We start from the raw sequence: 18,389 nt of genomic DNA, 5'->3' as shown, positions 1-18,389 counted from the left end.
TTTCTCTCATAATGGCTCTTGTAGAGCATGGTATACCTTGCTTTTTGCTACTCGGAAACCAACAGTGGGACGATTGCTCTTCAGACTCAATAAAGAATGCCATCAAGACAAAAATGGGTATCCACAAGCGAATGGGACAATTTGGGAGTGGGAAGAGTACCGACCAGACAATGAATCCATTCCCTACATCTTTACGAACACAAGAGACACTGTGGGAAAGGACAAGTTTGTAATTCAAGTAGCACAAGCTCAAGCGGACCTGTGTGTCCAGAGTGTGGGTTTTATTCCTGTTGGCGTTAGTGATTGCACTACTGTTTTGAATATTGATGGGTTGAACAATAGTACCTTCTTAGCCTCCCATAATACGTACTTTGTGTGTGGAAATAAAGGTTATTACCGTCTGCCGGCTGGGTGGTCTGGGGTATGCTATGTATCATTTCTATTACCTCCAGTATTCTTAGCTCCCGCATCTTATCATAAGGATTTGAAATTATTAAATAATGTGACTGTAAATAGGTATAAACGTACTTTATCAATTGATGATGTAGATCAGACTGACACCAGTCTGCAACAGTATATTGATTTTAACTTGGGACTGTTTTTCTATGTTGGAGCTGCCCTGAACAGTAGGAAGATCCGAAGATTAACAAGAGTGGTAGAAGCTGTGACAAATCAGACTGCTGCTGCTCTTGGGAATCTTACGGAGGAATTACAGATCACTAGAATTGTTGCATTGCAGAATCGTATGGTATTAGATGTTATGCTAGCTGACAGAGGAGGAGCATGTAAAATTATTGGAAGTAGCTGTTGTGTGTTTATTCCTGATCATACGCCATCAGTTTATAATGCCATCAATAAACTGCATAAGATTGCAGCTGAGATCCATACGGAAAACGGCACTTGGTCCTTTTCTGGATGGTTTTGGGCGTTAATTACTGCCTGGGGATGGAAGGTTCTAACTGGTCTCTGCATTATTGTAGCGGTTCTGTTTTCATGCTGTATCTGCGTTCAGTGTGGTCCTTTACTCTGCTCATTATGTGTATCATTTTGTATCCCCGATAAGAAAGCTATTGCCAATGTCACTTATCAGAAACGTTTAGCTAAGGAAGTAGAAGAGATGATGATAATTGATATATATGATGATTATTCTAACAAGCCGGATGTCTTCAGTAAATGCTGAAAGGGTCGTCTGTTGTAAAGTGAAACAACGATGTGATTAAGCATTTACTAAAGACATTAATTCCCCTCTTATAGATCATGTTTTCTCTGTTATGTTGACCGAAGTTCGGACTCCATTTTGTATTGTCATGCTTCCACGTGTTCCCCACGAGAAGAGTCCAACCTCTGTGTTAGTTGCTCTTGTAATCTGCCTAGTAACAGTCTATAAATAGCTCCTTTGTCCATCTGGCACATGCCCAGACTTGACCGCATCTGTTATCAGTTAGTCTTGCTTGACCATGTTTTCGCGGGCTCAAGGAGTGTGTTAGCTCCGCCCACATATTGATTCAGTATCGAAAATGACCATAAATGGTAATGTTCTTCAGCCTCATGTTGTATCCACCCACTTATGAGCCCCTCTGTTGTGTATAAAAGGGGACTGTGTACGCAAGTTCTTTGTGCTACTCTATGCAATACTGAAGAGTGTTGTGTGGATTGTAGGACCACCCTTAAGGGTTAATAAATGCTGTCTTTGTACTTTGCAGTTTCCGTGCCAACTTCCTTATAGATTCCATTACAGGAGAGCGAACCCTTGTGTCCTGCGGGCCTAGCTGGGGCCTGTATTCATCATAATGTTCGCACCCTCTTTGCTGTTATATATGCTGGCTGCTGCAGTTTTCCTGGACGCCCCTAAGGTGTTCAACTCCATACAATGGTCATACAAGTTCACTGTGCTGGTCCGAATGGGGATGCTATCAGCTTCCCTATCTGGATTCGATTGCTGTGCGCACACCCCATCGCATGTGTCGCATAAACGGCGCAACCTCCGACCCCCTGCGAATATACAGTGGAACGCGGCAGGGCTGCTCACTCTCCCCTATTTTTTTGCCTTGACACTGAAGCCCGTTGCATGCATTATCAGACAAAAGCACTCATCTGTGGCTTTGCGCTTCTGCCAACATCCCCTAGCCATCTCACTATACGCCAGCGATATGGTGGTGTATGTGTGGGAACCTGGTGTAAACCTACATCCGACAGTGAGGGAGTTTGTCAAGTACAAATGGTACTCTGGTCTAATCATCAATTGTACCAAATCGGTCGTCTTTCTGCTGATCTCCGCCATGACTCCGCATGTGCTAGAGCACCCACTGAATGGTGTACAGAACCCCTAAAATAACAGGGTTCTGGATACATCAGATAACTCGCTGGATTAATCTTCCCTTCTCACTAGCTGACAGGCTAGCAATCATTAAGATGGTCGGGCTACCCAAGTTTTTAGGTCTCGCCCGACCCAGCGCATGCGCTGTTCGGGCGAGACTTATTGAGAGGGCTCCAAAAAGTGTTACCAGGCCAGCCTAGAGCTACAGTGCATGTGCGCGGGCGTGCACGCCGCGATTACTTTCACTTTCGCGGCCGCACGGCCGCTTTGATGTTTGATCGCGATCACTTTCACTTCCGCGACCACACGGCCGCTTTGATGTTTGATCGCGATCGCGATCACTTTCACTTTCACCGCTTAGCATAGCCAATAGGTCTCGCTTTTGGGACCTTATAAGTATTTAGTTATGCAACTGTTGCATGGCTAAACACTTATAAGGTCCCAAAGGCGAAACCTATTGGCTATGCCAATGCTTGTTCTATTTGTTTGTCAACATCCCAATCCCATTAACACAACATCACAATCTTGCATGACAACTCTCACATGGGCTGGAAAACAGCCAAGAATCAGATGGCAGACGCTCACACGTCCTTATCTCCGAGGAGGTTTCGCAGCTCCAGAATTTTATCTGTATAACTTGTGTGCTCAGGCCCATTTCACTCACTACTGGTATCCCTCCAACAGTACATGGCACACGCCCCTGTTGAAACGATGAAGCCCACCCGCTCCTCCTTACATGATAGTGCTGCATGTGCGGCCGTCGAACACTCTTAAGTCTATTGGCCCAGTGTACAGCACAACTAGAGCATGGTAGACACTCGCTACACGTGCACACAATACTCCACTGTATGCAACGTCACTACTACTAATACACCACCCATCCATATCAATCACGAAGGAGGCAGGGGCACTAACCATATAGCGGGGGACGGGGTGAGGACTATGGATGATGCTTTCCCTGCTGGATCTTTTCTCATGCTCACAGAGTTTTGGGGGAGGCAGGAGTGCATCCCATTGCATAGCTTTGTGTACTATAGACTAAGGGCAGCAATGAAAGCTCCTCAAGAACCACCTACGCTGTACTCACTACAGGCTCTGCTCTCATGTGCCAATCGGAAAAATGTATTACCAAATTATACAGCTCCTCCCAGGGAAAGAGAGGTGGACCCAAAGACAAGGCCAAGGAGAGATGGGATGCCATTCTGGACACCCCAATAATACAGGCAGACTGAGAGTTCTGCTGTGTCCTACTGGACAAGCTTACACCAAACTGTAATTTCAAGATAATACATTTTAAAGATTTGCTGCACGCCTATTACTCCCCCCTCAGGCTTCATAAATGTGGGTTGTGAACAAAGCCGACGTGTGTGCAGTGCGAGTCTGCTGAAGCGGACTTCTTGCACCTAGGGTGGACCTGTGGCCCGGTGTTCCAGAACTGGAGGAAGGTTACGCAAAATGGCAGGGACGCAGATAGATTGCAATCTCACAATGTGTCTTTTGGGCCTTATTAAATTGTCCTTGCCAACGATACGCACACTAGTAGTGGTGTCACTGCTAATAGCCAAACGCAGTGTCAATGTGTTGGGGAGGGAGGAGAGTGCTAAGGCAAGCTGACTGGTTATATGATTTAGCATACTGTAAGGCTCAACTGGAAAGATACACTGAAGAGCTACCTCCAGCATCCAGACCAAGAGACCTTTAGGCAACATATGTAGCCTATATGCTGTCCACAAATGCAGAATAGAGTCACTCACCAGATTGTATCTCCTGTGCAATGTGGGGGAAGGTCGGTGGATGGGAGGAACAATGACAATATTTATAATTTCTTTATAAATGTGTGCCGGGATGCTATGCTAGAGACTCTGGTTTGCTCTTTGGTTTACTGTACAGGTTTAGGCCTGAGATATGAATAAAAATCATAATGAAAAAAAACAAAGAAAAAAACGTTTATGTTGAGTAATGCTTGTTTGCACTTGCCTCTAAGAGTGATGATATCTTTTCAAATCTGTATCTCTCGAACTCACCAGTGGATTTCATTCATCAAGGTCTCTAAAAATTCATAAAAATATAATCTATTTTTATACATTTTTATCTACTTTCTTTCATGTGTTGTTACTTTATTACGTTGTTTGGTGCTGTTAAATGTTTTATACATAGTTCCTTTGCTAAGCATTACTGCATGCAGCTGCAGCTATCCAGGGTTGTGCTTGAAGTAAAGTAAACAAATCTGACTGGACCCAAGATGATATTTGTGCGTTTAATGCACGATAGAGCCCCACAGCCATATCATATATTACACCCAAATCCTCAGATTGGTGGCAGCGGTGGGATCCAGAACTTGTGTTTAGCTGTACCTTACAATTAATGAGTGGCCACTAAAGAAAAGATCCAAGTCTACATGGAGAAAAGGTTTTTCTGAGAATGCCAAGTTCTGTTACAAACAGAAGATGATGGACGGAGTGGTGAAACTTTTCAACAACTCACCCTCAGTCACAGATCTGTGTTTAATCCATCGTTCTCTGCAAACCAGTCTTGACCCTGCTCCTCATGGAAACAGTCCAGCCCAAACTGCCATGCCAGGTCCTCCCTGGACTGGAAACAAGCATCCTGGGACCGGTTTCGGGGTTTCACTCCTCATTAGCCAGGCTACCTTGAATCCATTGGCACAGCTAGCAAGGGACCCACTTCTGGGCATACCCTTAGATACTTAGGGTGAACATAGCAAACACAACAAGATGATGGACGGAGTGGTGAATTATTTCAACCATTCACCCCCAGTCACAGATCTGGGTTGAATCTATCGTTCTTTTGCTCACTATGTCACCCCAGTTTGGACCCAGCCATATGCAAATCAATTTTGGCCCCTCTCTTCATGAGAATAGTTCAGCCTAAAATACCACACCAGGTCCTTCCTGGACCACAACTTTAGACCGGTTTCTGAGTTTCACCCCTCATCAGCAAGGTTAGCTTGAAACCAGCTTGAAACCAGTGGCACAGTGAGCAAGGGACCCACATCGGGCCATACCCTTGGCCACTTAGGGCAAACATAGCAGTTTGGGCTGGACTGTTTGAACGGGGAGCTGGGTCAAAACTGATATGCATATGGGTGGGTCTAAACTGGTCTAAACTGGAATGGCATGGTGTGCAAAAAAACTATGAATTTAGGCCCAGATCTCTGTACTGGGAGTACATTTTTTAGATTGTTTCAGCATTCCGTTCATAAAATCATTTTGCAAGTTCTGTTACAAGGCACCTGCTTTCCAAGAGAAAAAGTTACAAAAATTGCAAAATGTTTTTGCCAAAAGTCTTCAAAGATGAAGATGGAGAATGGAAAGGACTTGGCCACCTTGTCAACATACAGGATCAATAATCTAAGAGCACTGTGAAAGGAACGGAACATTTTCCACGTCCTTCTGCCAAGAAGGAGGAGCTGGAGAAAGCCCTGAGAGCCTGGGAAGAAGCCAGAAGGAAGCAGGCTCAACTGGAGGAAGTAATCACCCCTGAGAGTCGGTAGAAGGAAGAAGGCAGTATCTATTCTAACCCAAAGGTGGACCCTAAGATTGTGGTCCCCTCAGCAAGATCAAGAAAAGTATGCAAAGGACACTAAAGACATATTAAAAATTATTCAAGAGATTGATTTTGATCCGAATTCCGATTTACTCAGGATTCTAGATGTTGAGGCCAAGTATACAAGAATTCCTCGGGAGACATCACTAAAGGTTTTAGAGACTTTAGTAAAGAAGGTACCATTGGACTCCATCCCACCCATACACTTTGTGCTCAATTGTGCACATATGGCCCTTACCCGAAACTACTTTCAATTTGAGGAACAATTCTACCTACAGACATATGAGACATCAATGGGTAGCACCTTCACCCCAAGCATAGCATGTCCCTAGGTACACTTTTTTGAAACCATACATATCTTTAATAGTGACAACCCATTCAATACTAATATAAAAATCTGGAAACAATATATTGTTTAAATTTTTGTCTCTGGAAGGGGAATGAAGCAGAAGCCTCAGAAATTTCCAGATGGATTAATTCTTAAGATTCACTATAACACTGGACAAGAAGTCTATATCTTTCCTTGCTTTGAGCATACAAGCATAAGACATCAGCCTAAAAACCAGGGTGTATTCTAGGGATGAACTCCGCTCCATCAGCAGAGTTTGCTGTGTTTTGACCATTCCATTCTATGCTTGGAGCACAGTCTTCAGGAAAAACGTTCATCTTGCCAACACTAAGTTGAGGAGCTAGACAATTGAGCACTAGAACACCTCCCGGTGAGGTTTCTGAATGCAGGGGGCATGTATCAAGTGCTCCGGATTAAATCCGGAGCTGGGGCCCCTCCGTGTACCTTGCAGGCGGCCCCCTCACCTTTCATTATGACACTGGCAAGCCACACTAGCAGGTGTCATATAATGAACAAGCCACACTAACAGGTAACCTATAATAAGCATGCCACACTAGCAGGTGCCATATAATGAGCAAGCCACACTAGCAGGTGCCATATAATGAGCAAGACACACTAGCAGGTGTTCTATATTGAGCAAGCCACACTAGCAGGTGTTCTATATTGAGCAAGCCACACTAGCAGGTGTTCTATATTGAGCAAGCCACACTAGCAGGTGTTCTATATTGAGCAAGACACACTAGCAGGTGTTCTATATTGAGCAAGCCACACTAGCAGGTGTCTTATAATGAGCAAGCCACACTAGCAGGTGCCACATAAGGAGGAAGCCACACTAGCAGGTGCCATATAATCAATACATCATATATGTGAGGTCGTAAGGAGAAACAGGGTACTTGGCCCGCTCTGAAGAACGCATAGCATTAGCATGAGATACAGGAAGTGACGTTGTGACACTCGAGTGACGTATTTAAAGAACAGTATTCTGCCGCAAATACTTGTATTTACTTAGACTTTAAATAATACCCCTTATGGCGAATCCTGCAGCCTTCGCTACACACATGCACAAAAGAGATGCGTTTGATGTGACGGGTTGTGTATTTCCCGCCTCGTTGTTACCTCCATGTACACAATAAACTCCGTGTCCGAGGTCCTGTTTCTTCGGTTCATTTGTCTGCTATTGCAAACTTCACGCATGCACTGCGCGGAGAAGTTAAAACAGAGGCCAGCAGTGACCCCAGTGTTCAATCTAAAATAAAGATTCAAACTGTCTGGAAACAGTGACAGTTCCCACTGAGAGCAAAGCAGTGCGTCATTTGAAAGGTAACTGCTAAAAACAAAATTCAAAGTGTTATTCAATGCGCGAGCCTATTATGAGAGTGAAAAGTGACTGACCTTCAAGGGACGCTCCCTCTTCATTTGCTGCGGCGTCTCCTGCTCCTTTCTGCTCCGAGGTGTGTGTTGTAGAGTCCGGGTCCCTCCCAGGCTGTTCTTGAAGTGGAGAATGAGAACTCTGCTACTTACTCTCTGCTTCCTGTTACAAGACACGAAGGGGAGGGGGGGGGGGTTCCTGTACAAGACACGAGGGGGTGTCAGTGTCTGCTTGTCAGTCTCTGCTTCCTGTTACAATACACGAAGCTGAAACTAGCTACAGTAGGAAACAGATGTGGCTTTCCGGGGGGAGGGAGGGCGGCATACCAAAGCTGTACCTACCCGCATGCACAACGGTACATGGTGTTATTTGAGGACAGTGCCCTGCAGATGGTTTTGATATACTTACATATCCACATCAGACACCCGCAGTGATGTCCATCGGGTTCTGATATACTTGCATATCCACATCAGACACCTGCAGTGATGTCCATCGGGTTCTGATATACTTGCATATCCACATCAGACACCTGCAGTGATGTCCATCGGGTTCTGATATACTTGCATATCCACATCAGACACCTGCAGTGATGTCCATCGGGTTCTGATATACTTACATATCCACATCAGACACCTGCAGTGATGTCCATCGGGTTTTGTTGTATGTACATATCTATGTCAGGCACCTGCAGTGCTGTCCATAGATTCTGATATACTTACATATCTGTGTCAGACACTTTCAGTGCTTTTCATAGAACCCTAATATTCTTACATATCTACGTCAGACACCTGCAGTGCTGTTCATAGGGTTCTGATATACTTGCATATCCACATCAGACACCTGCAGTGATGTCCATCGGGTTCTGATATACTTACATATCCACATCAGACACCTGCAGTGATGTCCATCGGGTTTTGTTGTATGTACATATCTATGTCAGGCACCTGCAGTGCTGTCCATAGATTCTGATATACTTACATATCTGTGTCAGACACTTTCAGTGCTTTTCATAGAACCCTAATATTCTTACATATCTACATCAGGCACCCGCACTGCTTTCCATAGGGTTCTGATAGACATACATATCTACGTCAGACATCTGCAGTGCTGTCCGTATATTCTGAAATACGTACATATCTACGTCAGATGCCTACGGTGCTTTTCATAGGGTTCTGATATAGTTAGATATATACGTCAGACATCCACAGTGTTTTCCATAGATTTCTTATATACTTACATATCTATGTCAGACATCTGCAGTACTTTCCATAGAGTTCTGATATTCTTTTTTTTGTATAATCTTTTTTTATTGAAACATAAAACATCTGTACAACAAAGAGCATCAACGGTACAATCACAGATAATCTTGTTACTTTGGTAATAACCTCGTCTACTACACCTTTGATAATGATTGCTACTATTAGACCAAGTGGCCCCAACCAAATTTTCTTTGTGTCCTCCTTTACAGACCCCGGTACGCCTGCCATGCCCCTCATATTTTCTCTCCTTTTTTGGGGCAGCCTCGGCTTTTATAGATTGTTAACTCCGCTTGCCAGCATCAATCTAAATCCTTTTCCCAGTCTCTCACTGTTGGGGGCATACTCGCTCCCCACGTTCTGGCTATGTTACGTTTTGCTACCACCGCGGCCAGAGATAGCCATTGCTGTGTGTGCCGTGGCCAGCCTTCATTTGCCACTGTTACCAGAAGAAGCCATTTTGGATCAGCCGGCACCTCCATGCCCACTACCTCTGTCATTCTGCGGGCTATCTCTGTCCAGTAAAGCTGAAGAGCCGGGCATTCCCAAAGCAAGTGGAAGAAGACCCCTCCCCCCCACAACCCCTGTGACACCTAGAGTTATCACAGCGTCCCATTATGAACGTTGCCGACCTCGGTTAATACACTCTGTGGAGTATCTTGAGTTGTATCAGGCGGAACCGTGCCCGGATCGCCACCTCCCTTGGACTCTGCAGCACTTCTGCCCATTGATCTCCTCGAGTGCACCTACATCTTGCTCCCAAGCCGCTCTGAGCGCGGCAGTGGAGTCTGGGGCGTTAATGATTATCTTTTTGTAGAATAGGGAAATGGTTTTGTCCCTGATCTGTTCAGTCATGACCCTATCTTCTAGTGGCGAGGCTTCCGGCAGTGTGTCACCTTCAGTCAAATATTTTGGAATTGCATGTCCCAGCTGGATATATCTCAGCCATTCTCCTTTTCCCATCTCGTAGTCTCTCTCTAAATTTTTTAATTCTAAATACGCTCTCCCTCTCCAGATATCTCCCAATTTCTTCAAGCCTATGAGCTCCCCTCTAGCAAAGCCCTTCAATTTACAGACTTCTCCCAGGCAGTCACCCACCCATAATGGGGTCATCCCCGATAGTCTCTTGTCTCATCCCAAGTACTTCGTGGCTGTCTTCCATATTTTCACTACTGTTTTGGTATGTGAGGGGAGTTGTTTGCCTATCCGTTTTGTGTATAATAGTCCAAGTGGGCCCTACGTCCCCAGAGTTAGTCTATCCATCCTGTATGCTGGCTCCGCCCTGTCATCGAACATCCAGCCATTTACATTTGTTACTTGAGCTGCCCAGTAATATCCTTGTACATCTGGTATCGCCAGTCCACCCTCAATTACCCCCCCCTTTGTAGCTTACTCAACGCAATTCTAGGGGCAGCCCCACTCCATATCAAGGATCGGACTTCTGAGTCTATTCTGTGAACAAGGGAGGGAGGGACCTCATACAGTGAGTTTTGAAGTACATAGAGCAAGCGGGGAGAGCCATCATCTTAAACAATGCCGCCCACCCCATGAATGTCAGTGGGAGCGTGCGCCAATGTTTTACGTCATTTATAAGCCGGTCTACTTGACGCACCAAGTTTTGGGTATAGAATTCCGCTGGATCACGGGTATAATATATCCCCAAATATTTAAAGCCATTCTCCTGGATGGGCACGTTGCATCTTGATGTTAAAGTCAGGGACTCTACAGTCAGAGGGAAAAGCAGGGATTCACCCCAGTTTTTCCGATATCCAGAATATTCCCAGAACATCCGGAAGATCTGCAGTATACGGTCGACTGATTGTCTTGGTTTCCTAACATACAGCAAAACATCGTCAGCATGGAGTGATATCCGGCCTTCCCCCTCCTCCCCAATTGGTATTCCCCAGATCAATGGGTCTTGCCTCACCCATGCCGCCAGTGGCTTCATGGCCAGCACGAAAAGGATTGAGGAGAGTGGGCATCCCTGCCATGTTCCTCTCTGCAGAACAAAACTTCGTGAGACTAGTGCATTGACCCTTACTCTGAAAAAGGGGTTGGTTTTACAAAAGCCTGATCCAGCCAATGTATTTGGGTCTGAGACCGCGATGTTCAGGGGCCGTGTATAGGTATTGCCACTCCACACTGTCAAACGCCATGGAGGCCCCCGGGGGAAGTAAGACCAGCGGTCTAGTCTTCCCCCGGGGAGTTCGCGCAAGGGAAGGACAGGGGAGGAAGGGGTGGGATAAGGGGTGGGGTCGCAGGTAGGGATTAAAAGGGGGAGGAAGAGGAAGTCCTTCCTCTTCCTTTCCCCAGCGCCTCAGGGAGGGATAGTTAGTGGATCGTTGGGGGTGTTGGGATCGTCGGTTTGTGGTGCGAGATTTGAAGTTGTCCTTGGAGGTCCTGGTATCGGCGGGAATTGCTAACGGTGAGCGGCGGTTGTGGTTGGTGGAGCGGTTTGTGGCGGCCTCATCTGGCGATGGTGGGCGGCCTGTGTGGGGCGTGGTTGCGGGTCCGCGTGGGCAGAGGCGGTTGTGCGGCGGAGCGTGAGCAGGTATGGAGGCGGGGGGGGCTCAGGCACCGGACGATGCGGCGGTTCGGGCTGCGCTCCAGCTTTTAGGCCGCGCGGGGAGGGCGGATCTGCTGCGGCCGGGCGTGTTAGAGCAGGCGTGGGTGGGGATGTCGAGGCCAACGCGTTCGGCGTCCGCGGGGGTGGCGGCGGCTGTGGCGGCCTGTATGGAGGAACCGCCTTCAAAGAAGCACGCGGCTGGGGCGCGAGGGGGGGGAAGGAAGGCGGGGCCTGTGGGGAAGCCTGGAGAAAGGCGTCCGAGCCTCCCGGCCTTGGGGACGACGGCGGAGGTGCCTGTAGGGGGGGGCGGGGGGGGGGGTGTAGTGATGCAGGGGGTGCTGTGGGGGCGCGGCCGGGCCGGGGGGGGCCGGGGGGGGCTGGGGGCAGCGGGGGGGGACCCGTTTTTGGTGGATTACAGTGGGGATAGCGAGCTGGAGGAGGAGGTAGAGGACCGGGTGGGGGATGATTTCGCCCTATATCTTTCGGGGAGTGAGTAGGCGGGGGGGGAGGGTGGTGGGTGGGGGGACCAGGCTCGGGATTCAGTGGTTGGGGGCAAGGGGAAGGGTGGGGGGCGGGGGGGCAAGGGCAAGGGTCCGGCCAGGGTTGTGGGGGGCCGGGGATCGGGGCCTGGGACGCCTGCCCCCTCTGGGGGTGCGGGCCGCGGTCGTGGGGCACGGGCCGCGGGGGAGGGGCGGTGGGAGGACAGTTGGGCGGAGATGTCTCTGGAAGAGCGTATCCGGGAACAGCGGCGGCTGATCGAGGAGACGGAGCGGCGTTGGGAGGAGATGTGCGCGGCCAGGGAGGGGGAGCGGGCGGGGGTCCAGGTGGTGGCGCACGGGGGGAGTGTGGGGCCGGCGGGGGGGCGTGGGCGCTGGGTGTGGCTGGATGAGGCAGGGACGGACTTGATGTCGCAGAGACCTGGTGGCGCTGGGGCCCCCTCGGACTATGCCGGTCACGAGGGGGGGGGGTATCCAAGCCAGCGCAGATTACTGGTAGAGGCCGGGGTGGGCCGGCGGGGCGCACGACGGCCTCCAGACGCCGGGGCGAAGCAGTAGGGGGGTCCGCGGCGGCCTGCCCTCCATCGAGGGAGTGCGCATCATCGGCGCCGGAGTATGAGTTTGCCCAAGGAGAGAAAGGAAAAGGAATGAAGCGTGTAGTGCGTGAGGTGCGCATGGAGCCCAGTGAGCCTGTGGTGGTCGAAGAGCTGGATTACGAGTCGGAAAGTGAGGAGTTGGAAGAAGGCGAGGTGCGTGAGGTGATGGGGCCGGTGGCAACGTGGAAGTTTGGTGTTTTCCAGGACAACAAAGCCAGCTGCAGCAAGGCGCCAGCGGCGAGGGTGTCAGCCCCGGGTCCCAGCGGACGGGCGCAGGAGGTGCCACGCACTTTGACAGGTGAGAGCACATGGTGGGGGGCGTGGGATGAAGGGATCGGGCGGGGGCGTAAGAAGTCTTGTAGGTCGGTGGGGGTGGGGGATGGGTCGGTGAGGGTGGTGGGAGAGACGGCGCAGCCAAAGGTGCCGGCTAAGGCGGCGGCCCCAGAGGGGGATGAGAAGCGGATGGTGGGAGCTGGTGTTCAGACGGAGAAGGTGGCAGATGAGAAGGAGGAAGGGGGAGAGAAACATAAGAAGAAGCTGCCTTATATGGGGTTGGCGATGCCCTTGGGGTCCCATCTGTCAGAAAAGACGAGGGGCAGGATTTGGAAACACGAGTATGTGGATGTCTTTAAATTGTTGCATCGGGAGATTCAGGCGAAAGAGGGGTCTAAAGAGGAGGAGTGGGAGTTGACGCGGCGGCCGCGGGTGCCGGTAAATATGGAAAATTGGACGTCGGCCTTCCTGATTTATGCCAGTATTTATTGCGAGAAGCATCAGGATAGGGCGATTGCGTTGTTTAAATACATGGATATCATCAGAAAAGCGCAGATGCATTTTGGGGGTTTCGCCTGGCTCAGTTACGATGAGGAATTTCGGGCGCGGGTCAGCGTCAACCCTGACAAGCCCTGGGGAGAGGTAGATCAGGAGCTGTGGGTGCAATGGATGGCCTCCACGCAGTCCTCTGCGGCAACACATACTGCGAGTGGCCTTCCGGTGGCTTATCGGCCTTTTCAGTCCCGTCCCGCCTCGGGGGGGGCGGGTGGGGGAACAAGTGGAGCTGGGGGAGCAGGTGGGCAGGCTGCCGCTGCCGGCGCAACAGGACAGCCTGCTAAGAGTGGGGGAGCCACCACTGGGGCTTGTTGGAATTTCAACAAGGGGTTCTGCACCCGCCACCCCTGCAGATTTAAACATGAGTGCTCTAAGTGTGGAGGCAAGCACCCGGTCACGCAGTGTTTCACATTGGCCACCCCGTCCGAGCAATGGCGGGTCACAAAGGGAAGGGGGCAGGTTGGGCCAAAGGGCTCCTACACCAGTTAGTGTGGAGGCCATGGGTCCGTGGCTCTCCCGCTACCCTGATCGGGCGGCGGCGCTGCGGTTGTTTTGGGGATTCACAGAAGGGTTTCGAGTGGGGTACCAGGGGCCGCGGGAGTGCAGGTGGGCAGAGAATTTGCGGTCGGCGAAGGAGTTGCCGGGGGTGGTGGAGGCTAAATTGCGCAAGGAGGTGTTGGAAGGTCGCGGGGCCGGCCCGTTTGACACGTGGCCGCTACCTGAACTCATCATATCCCCTTTGGGGGTGGTTCCAAAAAAGGAACCTGGCGAGTTTCGTTTGATTCACCATTTGTCATGGCCTGAGGGACGGTCGGTGAATGATTTCATCGCGGAGGAGGATTCCCGGGTGCTGTATGCGTCGGTGGATGATGCGATCGGGTTGGTGAGGCTGTGTGGGCGGGGGGCGGAATTGGCCAAGTGTGACATCAAGTCGGCGTTTCGCCTTCTGCCGATTCATCCGGAGGATTTCTCGTTGCTGGGCATGCAGTTCGGGGGGGCCATCTTTGTGGACAAGGTTTTGCCCATGGGGTGCGCGATCTCCTGCGCGCTTTTCGAGACTTTCAGTTCCTTTTTGCAATGGGCCTTCACTGACAGGGCGGGGCACCGGCTGGTGTCCCACTACTTGGATGATTTCTTGTTTGTAGGCCGAGGTCAGTCGGGGGAGTGTGGGGCAGCTTTGGGCCACTTTCAGAGGATGGCGGGGGATTTTGGTGTGCCGTTGGCGCCGGAGAAGACGGCTGGGCCCGGTTGTTGTCTGGCGTTTCTGGGGATTGAATTGGATTCGGTGGAGTGGATGGCGCGCCTCCCCCAGCAGAAGGTATTGGAGATACAGGACTGTCTGAGCCAAGTTGTGGTGCAACGGAAGATCGATTTGAGGTCCGTCCAGCGTTTGTTGGGCTTGCTGAACTTTGCGTGCCGAGTGGTGCGGGCGGGCAGGACGTTTTGCAGGCGGCTGGGGCTGGCCATGTCAGGGGCAGTGTTGCCCCATCACAGGGTGCGGATTTCGGTGGGTGTCCGGGCGGATCTGCGAGTGTGGCAGGGGTTCTTGAGTGACTTCAATGGGGTCTCCTTGGACTTTGCAGATGACAACATGGTGTGGCAGGTGCAGATTTTTTCGGATGCGGCTGGGGCGCGCGGCTTTGGAGTTTTCTGGGATGGTCGGTGGTGTGCGGAGCAGTGGCCGGCGCACTGGTTGGCACAGGGCAGGAGCATTGCGTTTCTGGAGTTCTTTCCGCTGCTGGTGGCGCTGCAGGTGTGGGGACAGGAATTCCGGAACCGTTCGGTGCTTTTTCATGTGGACAACAGGACGGTGGTGGATTTGGTGAACCATCAGAGGGCGAGGGACCTGCGAGTGCTGCGCTTGCTGCGAAGTTTCATGCTGCTGTGCTTGCGCTTGAATGTGCTGTTTCGCGCGAAACATGTGCCGGGCGTTAGCAATGACATCGCGGATGCATTGTCTCGTTCGCAGTGGCAGCGTTTCCGAAGGTTGGCGCCCGGAGCGGACTTTGCCAAGACCAAGGTGCCGGAGGGTATCTGGAGCTGGGGGGAGTGAGAGTGGTGAATCTGGTGGAGCAGTCCGTTGCCGAGTCCACGCGGCGGAAGTATCGTATGGCATGGGTGGAGTTGTGTGTGTTCTTGGGTTGGTCGCGGGGGGAGTGGCGGATGTCTCAGGGTGAGTGTGAGGCGGGTGTCGTGCGTTATGTGTTGCACTGCATGGACAGAGGATTGTCGTCAGTGACGATTGCAGGTAAACTGGCGGGGATTTCCTTCTATGGGAAGCTCTATCTGGGTTTTGATCCGGCCAAGGATGAGTTGCTGAGCAAGATGCTGAAGGGCTGGACCAGGGAGCGGGGAGGGCGGGGGGGAGCGCCGTTGCGTGAGGCGATCACTTTTGACCTGTTGGTGGATGTGTTGGGGGAGTTGGGTTTTCTGTGTTACGATCGGTATGAGTTGGCGTTGTTCCGCCTATGTATGACGTGGATGTTCTTTGGGGCTTTCCGGGTTTCGGAGTTGCTGGGGGGTAAGGGGGGGATGGGGATGAGGTTCGAGGATGTACGTTTGGATGGGGGGCGCCTGGGGATATGGTTGAGGCGTTCCAAGACGGATCAGGTTGGCAGAGGCACGTGGGTGTGGCTGTGTGAGTCTGGGGAGTTGGCAGTGTGCCCGGTGCGGGAGTGGAGCAGTTTTTGCGGGCAGTGCGGCCGTCTGGTGGGGGAGATTTCCTGTCATGCTTCTGGGAAAAGGGTCACGGCTTACCAACTACTGGCGGTGATGCGCATGGCGTTGCGGCGCTTAGGTAGGGACCCGGCGGGGTATGGGACTCATTCCTTTCGGATCGGCGCGGCGACGGCGGCGGCACGGCTGGGTTGGTCCTGGGATAAGATCAGGAAGATTGGTAGATGGCGTTCGCGCTGCTGCGAGCGGTACGTTAGGAAGTTGGGCGGAGGGGTGCGCGGCGGCTGTGTGAGCGTTTGGCGCGACCTTTCTCGTTTCTAATGCTCCTTTTTTCTTCGTAGGTTGTGTTGGGGGTCCTGGAGCCAAGACGGTTACCTGGATAGTGGGACATTCATTTGTGCATTGGGCTGCCAAGTTTTCTGACAGGCAGGTGTACGGGCGTAGCCTGGGCCTGAGAAGCTGCAGTCATGAGGTGTTCTGGTGGGGTAGGAGTGGAATGCGCTGGGGGGAACTTTTGCCTTGGCTCACGAAGAAGGTCTCGCAGCAAGGATGTCCGGATCTGCTTGTCATTCACCTGGGAGAGAACGATCTGGTGCGGCAATCAGCGGTGTCATTGATTTATTTGATGCAGCGGGACTTGGCAGCGATCAAACGCAATCTGGCTGGCGCTTGTATTGTGTGGACAGAGTTCATTCCCAGAAGGGTTTGGAGGGGGGCGTTGAAGCCCGCTGCGGTGGAGCGCGCTCGCAGAAAATTAAATAGGGCGATGAGAGTTTTTTGTGAGGACTGTGGGATCAAGGTGCTGGCGCATCCTGGTCTGCGGCTCGAAGAGCCCTTGCTTTTTAGGGCCGATGGAGTGCACCTTTCGCACATGGGAAACGCTTACTATATGATGGAGATGAGGGATTTTATCAGTGGGCTGTGGAATGAGTCGATCTGGTGTAGGAGGAGGTGAGGGCGAAAGGTGCACTTGTGTGGGGTGGGGCAGGTAACCGCCCTCCGGGGGTTCCCTGGTTGGCGGATTGGGGAGGGGGGAGGAGTCCATGACGGGCATACTCACCCTTCCGGGGAGGGGGATACTGGGGAAACGTGGGGGTGCGTCAGAGCAGTGGACGACGAATGGAGATGATGGTGGAGTTTTGGAAGAGAAGTGAGGAAGCGAATGGAAGGGAGAAGGTTGCGGTGTGAAGTGGGGATGGAGTAGTTGGAGTCTTGGAGAGTATGGGTAGTGAGGAATGTTGTTGTTGGGGATTGTTGGGGATTTGTGTTATGTTTCTGGTTATGGTTGTCCAACCCTGTCCTAATAAAATGGCCTTTTACGCTAAAGTACCTTGCGTGGACTGATTATTGCGCGAGCTCGCGTCTAACGATAGTAGTGCGGTCTGCTCTTGTGTCTGCATCTGCTTCATGTGAAGGATTCCAAAAAGCCGGCGGAGATTTAGCCTCGTGCTCCGATGTGGCATGAAGCCCGACTGGTCCGGATGTATAAGGGACTCTATAACGTTTGCCAGCCTCGTAGCCAGGAGCTATACAAGCACCTTTATTTCAAAATTTAGGAGGGAAATTGGCCTGTATGAGCCGCAGTAAGAGGGGTCCTTCCCCGACTTCGGAATTACCGCTATCACTGCGGTTCTTTGATCCACCGGTAATATTCCATCATTCAACGCCTGGCTAAACATATTTAGCATATGTTCGGATACCATGTCATCTATGTGCTTTATATAATTCGGCTGGCAGGCCGTTGGGGCCCGCAGCGTTCCCGGATTGGAGCGCTTGTGCCCCAGCTCATACCTCTTCACTCGTTAAGTCTTCCTCGAGATGCTCTCTATTTTCTTCAGAGAGGCGAGCCATTTTGATATCCCTCAGAATGTCTCTACACTCATTTGCTAAAAGGCTCAGCATGAGGGGAGTAAATATCCTCATAATATTTCCCGAATTATCCCGCGATTTCTGCTCCTGTTTCATTCTTGTTCCCTTCTTTGTCTATCAAGCGGGGATTGAACCCCCCTCGTCTGCCTTCTCTCTAGCCATGCCAATCATTTGTTGGCCTCATCACCAATTTCATACACTCTGTGATGTGATGCAAGCGCATGTGCCCTAGCACTATCTTCCGATCGTTCCTTAAGTTCTTTTCGTCTGAGTCTCAACCGGTGTCTACCATTGGCATCTTCCGTTTCCCCTTCTACTACCTGTGTCTCAAGACAGACTATTTCCTTCTCCAAGGTTTTACATTTGAGATATGTTTCTTTTTTAGTGACGCCTATTCTAGCTTGGGCCTGACCCCTCATAACAGATTGAAGGCCTCCCAAAGGGTAACTGCTGAATCCACTGACCCCTGATTTTCTTCAAAGTATCTTTCAGCCTCTTC

At 50.9% G+C, this 18,389-nt stretch overlaps 1 protein-coding gene across 1 annotated transcript in view; it reads right to left on the bottom strand.

The window, feature by feature from the left end:
• LOC146822345 (uncharacterized) overlaps positions 1-7,747 on the bottom strand; it is a 63,051-nt gene extending 55,304 nt beyond the window's left edge. The window contains exon 1 of the mRNA XM_085613430.1: positions 7,626-7,747. The gene's annotated coding sequence lies outside the window, so the exon portion shown is untranslated. The remainder of the gene's footprint in view (positions 1-7,625) is intronic.
• Between the last annotated feature and the right edge of the window lie 10,642 nt (positions 7,748-18,389).

This window comes from Triturus cristatus, chromosome 6, assembly GCF_964204655.1.
Source record: "Triturus cristatus chromosome 6, aTriCri1.1, whole genome shotgun sequence".
In the NCBI taxonomy this organism is placed as follows: domain Eukaryota; kingdom Metazoa; phylum Chordata; class Amphibia; order Caudata; family Salamandridae; genus Triturus; species Triturus cristatus.
This window is presented reverse-complemented; position numbering and strand designations above follow the sequence as displayed.